The sequence below is a fragment of the Aquila chrysaetos genome, chromosome 1 (assembly GCF_900496995.4).
Source record: "Aquila chrysaetos chrysaetos chromosome 1, bAquChr1.4, whole genome shotgun sequence".
Lineage (NCBI taxonomy): Eukaryota > Metazoa > Chordata > Aves > Accipitriformes > Accipitridae > Aquila > Aquila chrysaetos.
The window spans coordinates 47,129,372-47,140,468 of record NC_044004.1 but is presented as its reverse complement, the minus strand read 5'-3'; the positions used below and the strand labels follow the sequence as shown (position 1 = coordinate 47,140,468).

Sequence of the window (11,097 nt, the reverse complement as noted above, 5' to 3'; positions counted from 1 at the left end):
CCCATAACTTGTAGTGACAGGGCAAGCTGGCTGCTAGTGCTGTAGTGGAAATGCTATGACAGGTTAACAAGTAGTAGAAAAATTTGTCCTGGCAGTGCCTGGTTTTACTTGCTTCAGTTCGGATTCTGTTTTGCTCGCTGCGTTTGTTATTTGTTGTGGTTTAAGATACATCTGAAAATGGGTAATGAAACTGAATCTGCTACATCCATCCCTTCTTAGAGGACTGGCTCTGTCTCATGCTGGTTGTGCAAAAAAATGAAGCTGGCCTATAGCTTGGCAGTTGAGATGGTTTTAGGTTTGAACTGTTACCATATGCTTCAGTTTGCTTTAACTGAAGTGTCTTTTCTAATGTCTTAAGCTTCTACTATCTCTCTTGAGGGATGCTTTTAAGTTCATGTCTGGTATGGGCCCAGCATCCATCTGGATATGATTACAGGGAACAGTTGAATCTTCCAGGGCAGGAGCACCTTTACATTTCCTGGTTTCTGTACAAGGTCACTGGCTTTCTGAAACAAACCAACAAACTGAACTCCTGACCATAGCAATTGCCCTGTAAATATATGTAGTTTGATGCAGTTCTCAAGTCTATATTTTAAAGCTATCAGATGTGCAAACTTGACTGCTGACTACTAGAGCGTTAATTAAAATTCTCGTTTGTGAAGGCTCAAGTATGACCTTTATTAAATGCTTTCTTAGCAGCTATCCTATTGGATTTGTCTTGCCAACAGCCAAAGAAAACCACCCCACCTCTTGCAGCTCTTTTTTTGTGAAAAATCCCTTGTGGTAATTCATCAGGGTTTATGGTTTAAATATGTATTTATTCCAAAATATTTTCTTATGGTGTTCACCTGGAATATATTGGGTAAATATTCCACTTATTTCTGAGATTTTCTTGTTCTTGAAGTTTCAAGTTTGAAGTAACACTGGTACTTCTTTTATGTTAAAATGCTGGATTAACAGATATCTGTTTATAGAGCTATTTATACAAAACAGTCTGGCAGCAACTGAGTTTAATAAGAGAAAATTCTGCAGCTGATATAAATTATCATGGCTCTGTTTATACCAGCATGTTTTTATATTAGTGTAAGAACTGACCCAGAATATTTCTAATTTTTTTTTTTTTTTTGGGGGGGGGGGGGGGTATGTTAATTTTTTTTTTTATATATAACTGAAGGAAAAACAAAAGTAGGACCAAGGTGGAAGAATCACATTTCTTGGAGAAAATTATACTCTCAAATATTGGTTTGTACCTGTTTAATAACTTCTAAGAATATACATGAGCTTGCTTTAAGACTTCTTCCCTGGTAATACTTAGAGGCAAACTAGTCTTCAAAATATAGGTAGACTGGGAGTTTCCAAGTAAGATTTTTGTGCAGTGTTGGGAACCAGGTAACTCAGTGTCACCTTTTTTAGATTTCCCTTACCTGTTTATTCCTTTCCCTATGTTTATTATCAATTAATTTTCTGAGACTCACTGCCTTTCTTCCAGTTTTTTACTCTTTTGTATCCTTATTAAAAATGATTGTTATCTGGAAAAATAATTTAATTACATTAATTCCTATGTCTTCAAATATAAACAGTGAAAATGGCAATTTTTTTATCCTTATATTCATTTTTATATTTTATCTGTATCATAATTTTCTTTTTCAACCAATATTCAAGGTTGATTAAATGCTAGCTCAACAGTCTGACCTGATACTTGAGCTTTCTTGCATCATGCGTGAAAATCAAATGACAGCCAAGCTGATGCATGCTAGCAATTAGTGTCAGTTTTTTTAAATTTTGACCTTGCTTTCAAATAGAAGACTGAAGTTTAATGCTGTGTTCCATAATTACTGAATAACTAATGGATTCTACTTTCCTTTAGCTATATATCAGCTATATGCTGATAGATAGTGACTACGGAGCGTTGTATTTTAGGTGATACAGCTGAAGTGATGGTTCTTATATTTTTCATGCTTATCACAAAACATTTTTTAAAAATCTAAAATATATTTTCTCTTTAAAGTAAACACTGAACAGTTCTTGTGCCTCTTATTGCACCAAAGGGCCTGTTTGAGAGTCTAAGCCGAGAGAGGAAATAAGACTCAAAGGAAGCGGGACCTGCATTTGTCCTGCTAGTACCAGTGATTCAGGCAGTCTGACACCACTATGCATTTTCAGGTTGTGTAAGTAACTCCTAATGATCTTAGGTTTTGGTATTTATAGAGGAACCAATACACTAGTAATGAAATAAATTACACTTAGAGATACATTAGTTATTTCCCATGTCCTAGCGTTTTTCATGCTGTGGATCTTCTAAAAAATTTCCTGTAGGACCAGGAGACAAACCACACAGTTCTGAGGGCCAAAGCAGGGAAGGGGTGGGGCGGGAGAGGGTCTTCACCTTGCTAGTTAGTGAAATGGGAGAACTGGTGGCGGTAATGTTTATGTGCTCTTTGGTTTGCTGCAGTGAGGGAAATAACTGTGTCCCACTGCTCTGAGCTACTCTCACCGAGCCCATAGGCAGGATTCAAAGGACATTGTTTATTGTTACCATTCATGGACCAGAGAAAAAATTATAGCCTCTAACTGATGAGTCATTTTTCCTTTTTATTGTTTGCGGATCGAGGCTGGGAAGAGGAGCACTTGTTCAGGAGTTGCAGAACGATAGCTGCTCCCCAAGTGTATTTACACATCTGAGCTTAGATTCTAGCGGAGGAAGAGCCCAAGGAATGCAGAGGTCACAGGCTTTTCACAGAACCAGCTTAGGAGAAGGGCTGATCTGGTACTTAACTGGATAGTAATATTTCACATCAAGCGATGCCTTGACTCTGCAGTTCATTTTCCAATTGATTTTCTGCACAATTGAAAGGTTGGAACTTGTTGTATAAAACCATGGCTTGTGTTCCTTGAAGAATACTGTGCTCATCGAGTTCAAAGGAAATAGTTTAGACTGTTGGCTTGTTGTGAGTCTTCCAGATGTACTTGCAGGGAGCATGCATAACCTCATCTTCAACTTCTGCTTCAGATGTTTGTGTCTAGCATTTTTAAGTAGTTGAAATTTAGTTCATAATTCCATACAAAAGCTACTATTTCTAGCCAACTAAAGCTGTATGTGATTAAAGAATGTGCTCATTTGAATATTTTTAGAGCTTGGCAGCATTTCATGTTATGTGATGTTTGTAATGTGAAAACCAAGATATTTTTAAAAAATAAATTAAGCACTTGCAACTTGTGACTCTAGCAACATACATTGTATTTCCTTGGCTTTAGAGAGGCTAGTCACCACAAAACTTTCTTTTGCACTCTTCTAACTTCGCAGACATTGAAGTAAAATGCTTGCCTTTTTTTCTTCTCCACTGATTACACTTACTATAGGTTAGTGCCTGATACATTCTTTTTCTTGACTTAGTGAGCAACAATCCATTCAATGAAACAATAGTGAGTTTCACAAAAAGGAGGATAAGCTGAACTATGTACATGTATTCATCCATGTACAATCTTATGTTTTTGGCAATATCAAGCCATACTTTTCTTTAGCAGATCACACCTTTTGTTTTAAATTACTTTTATTTGGCAATTGCCAATCTTGCCACATCCCCTGCATCCCCTTTGTTTAAGGGAAATAGTGGTACCATCAAGATGGACTGATCTGATGAATAGACTTCTGCCATTGAATCTGGATTTCACTCATGCTTCTCATTATGTGGGTCACATCGATTTAAGATGCTGCCACTACCCTACTGTTTGCTACTATCAGATACCTCACAGTGAAACCATTGGACAGGATTGTGAGGTTTTTTGTGTACTTATGGGCAAAAAATCGGCTACATTAACTTCCTTCACTGTGAAAAGGTCACCTGAGGAAATTCTGGGAGCGCTGAATGGCACCTCAGCCTAGTACGTTAAGAAGAGTATGTCCTTGCTACTTTTTATCTGATTGTTGTGACAGAACTGTTTCCTAAAACTGTTTTTTCTTTTTGTTTTCCTTTGGTGAGAAGATTTAGCTTTAATTTTTACCTGAAGATAAACACTTTGCAAACATCTGTAAATTTACTATGCCCTGCTAGGCTTGCAAATTTATTTGCTGCTTGTCCTATTTAGCATAATTTCCTTGCCTTTACAGATAACATCTTGAGTTTACTAGAAATTCAAAATCTTGGCTGCTGTAAACAGTTATGCATACGATTTGTTCTTTATCAGCTATGCCTTATATGTTGTGTATTAAATATTGTCTGCTGTTTGTGGTTGGAGCTGTTAAAGGATGTGATTTATAAAGTTTGGTGGTTTCTTTCAGTTTTAAGTCTTCATAAAATGTCAGTCTGATAACTGGAGCTGAAAACACACAAAAAAAATCTGTTCATTGGGCCTCCATGAAATATGCCCTGACTAGGATTTGGAGACCTCTTACATTTCTTTCGTGAGGGAGAACCAAAACAGCATGAACCAAAGGTAATTTTAAACAGTAACAGTGTGCTTTGGTCAGGAAATGATAAAATCTCTCTCACAGTAGCAGGGATGCTTTAAACTAGTCAGTAAAATACTCTTATTCTTCCCACACTGCTGTTTGTAAACCTGGGCAGGTGCAGGACAGGAGTGGGTGATTTGCCTGTTCCTGTAACCATGCCTTTATCCTCACTTCTGTACAAATCACTGTTGTAAAGAAAATCTGAACTACTCATAGGATCACTGTTTCTGAGATGAATCTTAAAGAGACTTTTTTATTTTATTGGTTTATTCTGACACCTGCTCCAGTATTTCCCTCTTAAACATGGATAGGGAAAAAAATAAAACTGATTACAGTTTTACAAAATAAAACTGACAATATAACCATCATTGTTTTGCCCAACATGCAGGAACCTGTAGAACTCAATGAGGAGCTTACTATGGTACAAGTTGTACCTTAAAAACAAAATTGATTATGTTTGTTAATCAGGCTTAGAGAGAAATAAAAGCTTCTGAGTGGTCTGGTATGTATTTACATAACATAAGCTTGTAGAAGCATCTTAATGTTATCTCCATACTTTTTATGATACCTCTGTTGCTTGCAGCATTCTCTAACCTCTTACATGCTCTACTATGCTAATGTTGCTGCTCCCTTCGCATTCTGGTTACTTTCAGAATAGTTCAGCAGTAAAGATCTTAAGCAAAGGAAAAACATTCCTCAGGCTGTGCAGGGAAGAGCTACCCCTTTCCCTTCCTAGGAAAGCTTGCCTCCCTATGCTTTAGTCAGGTAAAATCTCAGTGAAATTGAGTTAAGAAACAATCAATAACTAGTAGCTCTGGTATAGTAAAAGATAAAACTCAAGGTTAAGCAATTACTGAATAACACTAGCTACAAAAACCAATCTGGCCATAGCCTAATGTTACGGGTTTGTGTGGTGGGGCTTGTGTAGCAGGGAAGGGGCTGCAGGGGTGGATCCTGTGAGAAGCTGCTAGAAGCTTCCCCAGCTCCAAGTCGGACCCGCCTCTGCCCAGGCCGAGCCCGTCAGCGACGGTGGTAGTGCCTCTGGGAGAACAGATTTGAGAGGGGAAACCTGCAGCGGGGAGTGAGTAGGGGGAGTGGAATGTGAGAGGAACCCCTCCGCAGACACCGAGGTCGGTGAGGAAGGAGGGGAGGAGGTGCGCCAGAGGAGGGGATGCCCCTGCAGCCCGTGGTGGGACGGCAGGCTGTCCCCCCCAGCCCATGGAGGGGAGCGGGGGAGCAGATGCCCACCTGCAGCCCGGGGAGAGAGGAGCCCACGCCGGAGCAGGGGGATGCCCCCCAAGATGGCCGTGACTCCATGGGAAAGCCCGCGCTGGAGCAGTCTGTGCCTGAAGGACGGCGGCCCGAGGAAGGGACCCACGCTGGAGCAGTTCTTGAAGAACTGCAGCCCGTGGGAAGGACTCACGTTGGAGAAGTTCATGGAGAACTGTCTCCCGTGGGAGGGACCCCACGCTGGAGCAGGGGAAGAGTGAGGAGTCCTCCCCCTGAGGAGGAAGGAGCGGCAGAGACAAGGTGTGATGAACTGACCCCAACCCCCATTCCCTGTCCCCCTGCGCCGCTGGGGAGGAGGAGGTAGAGACAACCGGGAGTGGAGTTGAGCCAGGAAGGAGGGACGGGTGGGGTGAAGGTGTTTTAAGATTTGGTTTTACTTCCCATTATCCTTGTTTTGATGGGATTGGTAGTAAATTAAATTGATTTTGTTTTTTCCCCAAGTTGAGTCTGGTTTTTGCCCGTGACCATAAGTGGTGAGTGATCCCTCCCTGTCCTTGTTTCAACCCATGAGATTTTCTTTATATTTTCTCGTCCTTATCCCACCAGGACTGGAGGGGGAGGAGTGAACAAGTGGCTTCGTGGTGCTTTGTTGCCACTGGGCTTAAACCATGATGCCTAAATATCTACTTCTTGTAGCCACAGGTCTGGTTATCAGGATTAGGTAGCTTCACAGATTTCGGTCTCTGTTATTTTAGGGTACTAATAAGAAATCTGACTACAGTAAAAAGACAGTACAGTCTGTTAAAATTACAATTTCAGTGAGCTTTAATGGTACAGTTTGCAATTACGATTGCTTCTCAATTAGGCTTTTATCCCCCCTTTAGTTTTTCTATACTTGTACATTGTGCAAGAGAGAGTAAATGGGATTATCTGCTGCAACACTTATTCTATATTTTAGTTTAAAGATTTTCCTGTCAATTGCAAATAATGAAGGTTCAGCAAAATTATGTCATTACATCTTAACCTGTGCTGAGAGTAGTCAAATGGCTTATTATGAATGATCCAAAACAGAAACACATATTTTTACTTTTTTTTACATATTTTTTATATTTCCCATTTGTATTTATCTTCCATTTTAAATCTATGGAGTAAGATCTGAGGAAAAATATATAGATGTGTATATAGATTTGTACAGAAGTATAGAAATATATATAAAGAATAACTTTTTCTGCTAGATTAAAGGTCACAGCAGTGGAAAACTGCGTAACACCATTACAAGTTCAGGACTGCTAGTTATCATGAGCCCAGATTTCTAGTGATGCAATATTCGCAGTAATAGAAGTAAAATCAAAGGCATCTTATGGGAAATAACCATGCCAGATTTACATTCTGGGCTACCTTATCACACTGAGGAGGAAAAATTATTCTGGCTTTCCTAGTAGAGTAGAAAACCAACCTCCTTAGTTTGGACTGTGCAGTGTTGGAAAGAAGAAAACTACAGGCACTGTCCTAAAGCAATATATGTAGGAATGTGTTTTTAAAATACTTCAGCAGAAGTAGAAGATACTTTCTCCTCTTTAGTAGTGTGAACAGCAAGTCAGTCAAACAAATAGAGAAAGGAGTACTGTTCACAGATAGTTTTGCTTTTCAGTCAGAGTGTGAATCAAGGTATCACTGTCTTGGAATGGGTTTGTGACATCTGCAAAATATTGGGAAAGAAATAAAAACATGCAATGAAATTTCAGTTTTAACATAGTTATATGGGGTTTGTTTTGGTTTGTTTTGTTTTGCAAGAGGTATCAAAGGTACACATTGTGATAGAATGCATGGACAAATAGTAAGGATCTCCTGTAGGCAAACCCTATGGAGGCATTATGAGGAACCTCATGCCCAGCCAAGAGAGGACCCAGCCCTTGGGAAGGGGGAATAGGACAAGGGCAGTAGAGGAAGATTCTTCGGGTAAAAGCAGAGTTTTTTAGTGTCTCGGTGTGAAAGAGGGTTATATTTTCCCATCCCTCCAGACCTGATGAAGCTGGAAGATTGGGTAACTCAGTCATTCCTAACCTCATGAATTTGTCTTATGGTTTGACTTGCCCTGCATTTTTTTTTGCCTATCTAACATGACAGCAGTTTAGTTCTGAGGCAGTGATGTCCATATAAAAATTATGGCTTCTGTATTCGCTGAAGAACATGGAGGGTGCTTTTAATATTACTAAATTTTGTAATAGGTATGTAATTTTCAAAGGCCAAAAGGGAGTTAAATTAGTCTTTAGAAAGTGAGTAGAAGTTTCATTATCTTAATTCCCAAAGATTCTTTAAAATCATATCCTAAGTAAACAACCCAAACACTAGTTTTGATCTGATTCCTACTTGCTTTAACATAGAAACAGTGTTAAAGAATAACAATTTTTGGCCAGGATGGTATCATCTTGCTCTGGCTGTGATTAGATAAATGTCAAAAATAGCCTTTTAGAATAACTGGTGTAGAAGTGTTTATTGAAAATTAAGAGAGAACTATAAAGCAAGCAGTAAACAGAACATGCAGATCTTTGCTGTCCATTTTAATGAACTAATGTCTACAAATTGAAATTTCTTCTATATAAACTGCCAGCACCACAAATAGCATCATACGCGGTAATACAATAAGTGGTTTATAACTGCTTTCATGTCTTACCAGATATTTGTTGAATGCATTCTGGGCATTAATCTTATTTCTGATCTGATTGCTACATTAGTGAAAAGTAGGCCTTGTGCCTTACTGCATTAGTTATCCATTTATAAAAATTAAAATGAGATTATATTTACTGATGACTGATGCTAAGAAAGTTTAGCAAAAGAAACAGTCTGAGGATATCATTATTAAAGGATCCATGATAAAGCAGAACTAAAAACATGTGATATTGTGGGGTTGTGTGTGTGTGAATAAATGCTACTCTGGCCTATAAAGAAATTCCTAGTTTTAATTACTTATGTATCATTTTCAGATTTTATTTTTTGTAACAGTATATCTCCTTATAGCAAAGAATCAAAATGAAGGAAGAAGTAGGGAGGAAATCCATGTGCTACCAAGACGTGCCTAAGCTGCTAAACTGCCTAAACATCAATGCAAATATACAGTTGTTTTCATTATATGTAAAAAACGCAATTTATTGAACTAAAAAAAATTTTCTGTTTAACTTACTCCAAAATACTGCTACAACTTGGAAAGTGTCATGGTGATAGGAGAAACAATGTTTCTGTGGCACAGAAGATTCAAATATTATTATTACAGCAAGGCATAACAGAGGCTGTAGATGAGTAGAATATTCCCATATTATTGTAGTTTTATAAATAATATGCATCTGTTATTTTAGGTTTGTAGGACTACCACCGCTGACTGGTACTCCTGCTTCATGGATGTTTTTCCTGAAGGAAATACGGCTAACCATTTATGTTCAGGTACAGTCTCTTTCCTGTGTCAGCACTGATAATCAGCCTTTGGAAGGTTTGTAAACTAAGGAAGCTTGGTAAACTAAGGGTGTGCAATTGTATGAAGTGATAACTTGGTCACATTCAAGTCACACGGTCCAAGAGCTCACATGGCACCATTGCCAAAAAAAAGCAGCACTGCGTAAGGATCTGAAATATTCTCATTTTACGGGGGTTCCCAGGTGGAGTTGGGTGAGTGCCTGAGAGACAATGCACAGAGACCCTTGCTGTTACTTGATACTATGTTTTCTTTCAAAAATTTCTGCTCTGAATGATGATATTTTGCCCAATGAAGGTGAAATGTCCATTAGTTAACTCTGCCATTGTCTGCAAGAGAAAAATCCTGTCGACACCAACGTTGATTCAGACCTGTTGAGATAATCACAATGATTATAGACAAAAAGCAGAATAAAATGTTAATCTAGAGAGAAGCGTCACTGTAGTTTCCCATCCGGTGATATAAGTGAGCTAGGCTCAAGGAGGCCAGAAAGGGATCTTTCCTTAAATTGCCACAAAAATAGGGTTAGATTGTTTTCAGCAGTGCAAAATAGAACACACAGGAATAGCTCTGAGAGTATGAAGACTGAGCAATGTAACATGATGTAGTTTAGGTAAATCTTCTTGACAAGCCTTAGAGGGGAAAGGAAAAGCCTGTTGCTATCAAGAAAAGTTAATTTCCACTGACTGGCCTTGGAGTCTTGGAGTGTTCAGCCCACACCGTGGACTTGGTGAGATGTTTATCCATACTGTCTGGACAGAACTGAGAGCGAATCTGAAGATTTTGACTGATTTTCCTGCTAGGAAACAGAAGAAGAAAAACAAAAAAAAAGAAAATGGAAAAAAACCCCAAAACACAAACCTTCTAATTTTTTAGACTGAACTTATTTGAAACAAATAGAAAAATAATTGCTATTGCTAGTGGTTAAGTAAGAAACAGAAGCAGATGAAAGCTAACACATGAAAGAGATCACTGTTCACACTTTTTCTTTAGAAAAGAGGTGCACCTGCAAGCTAATCTTGTCTGATGAGTGTAATTAGTATTATACATTGTTCATTAACTGTAATGAAGGTGCTGGTAGTATAAACTAAGAGACTCACAACAGATATGACATTTGAATTTCTAAGGAGTTTGATATTCGGTAATGATTCTAGAAAACACTAAAAAGCAGATTTCTGTATTTGGGTCAGAATTTTATGAATTGTAGATGCATCTGAGGTATTTAAAAAATTTAAACAATTAAATTCCTGTTTATAGGTGTGAGAAGACAGTAGGTGCGGAAATCAACAGAAGGGTCTGACGTTCTGGTACATCAGAAAATCTTAGAAGAATCTGCATAGAGATGAGTAAGTGCTTAAATACCTTTAAAAATTAGCTCTTTCCTCCCTCTCAGTTCCTAAATCTATTTTGCAAGTGGGAATTCTGAGGAAAATTTGCTTAAATATGCTTCAAAATATGGTGCATCTTAATTTGGGCAAGCAAGTTCAGAAGCTCTCTCACTGAAAAGGTGATATGTTAGATTCCTAATGAACAAACTTGTCTTTGATTTCCCTATATGCAATTTCATTGTCTTCTGCATGCACCAAACCAAAGTACACACTTGCCGTAGTTTAACTTGCCAGGCAATATATGTTTTGTGAACTGAAATTGCACAGCTTCATTTTTAAGTAGTTTTTGATTTCTTTTTTTTACATATAACAGTGCTGTTCTGTTACATTTAAGATTAAATAATTCAGATCAGTTCCAGAATAATATTTCTGTTTAGATAAAACTTCTTTTTACACAAGCGTTTCTGCTTTGAAATCATCTTGATTTTCAGAGGACTGGGAGACTGACAAAACTTCTGATGATAAAATACCCCCTTAAAATGCCACTTTTCATTTTTATCTATTCAGTTATTGATGGCAAATAAAATAGTACTTTTTAGGAGATTGAAAATCTTAGAGAAGTA

The 11,097-nt window shown here is 38.1% G+C and overlaps 1 long non-coding RNA gene across 1 annotated transcript; it reads left to right on the top strand.

Annotated features, from left to right (window-relative positions):
• The first annotated feature begins 1,587 nt into the window (after positions 1-1,587).
• LOC121233376 lies at positions 1,588-10,436 on the top strand. The gene is made up of 3 exons (XR_005932614.1): positions 1,588-4,434; positions 9,034-9,118; positions 10,404-10,436. It is a non-coding gene; the product is annotated as an uncharacterized LOC121233376 (long non-coding RNA).
• The last annotated feature ends 661 nt before the right edge of the window (positions 10,437-11,097 follow it).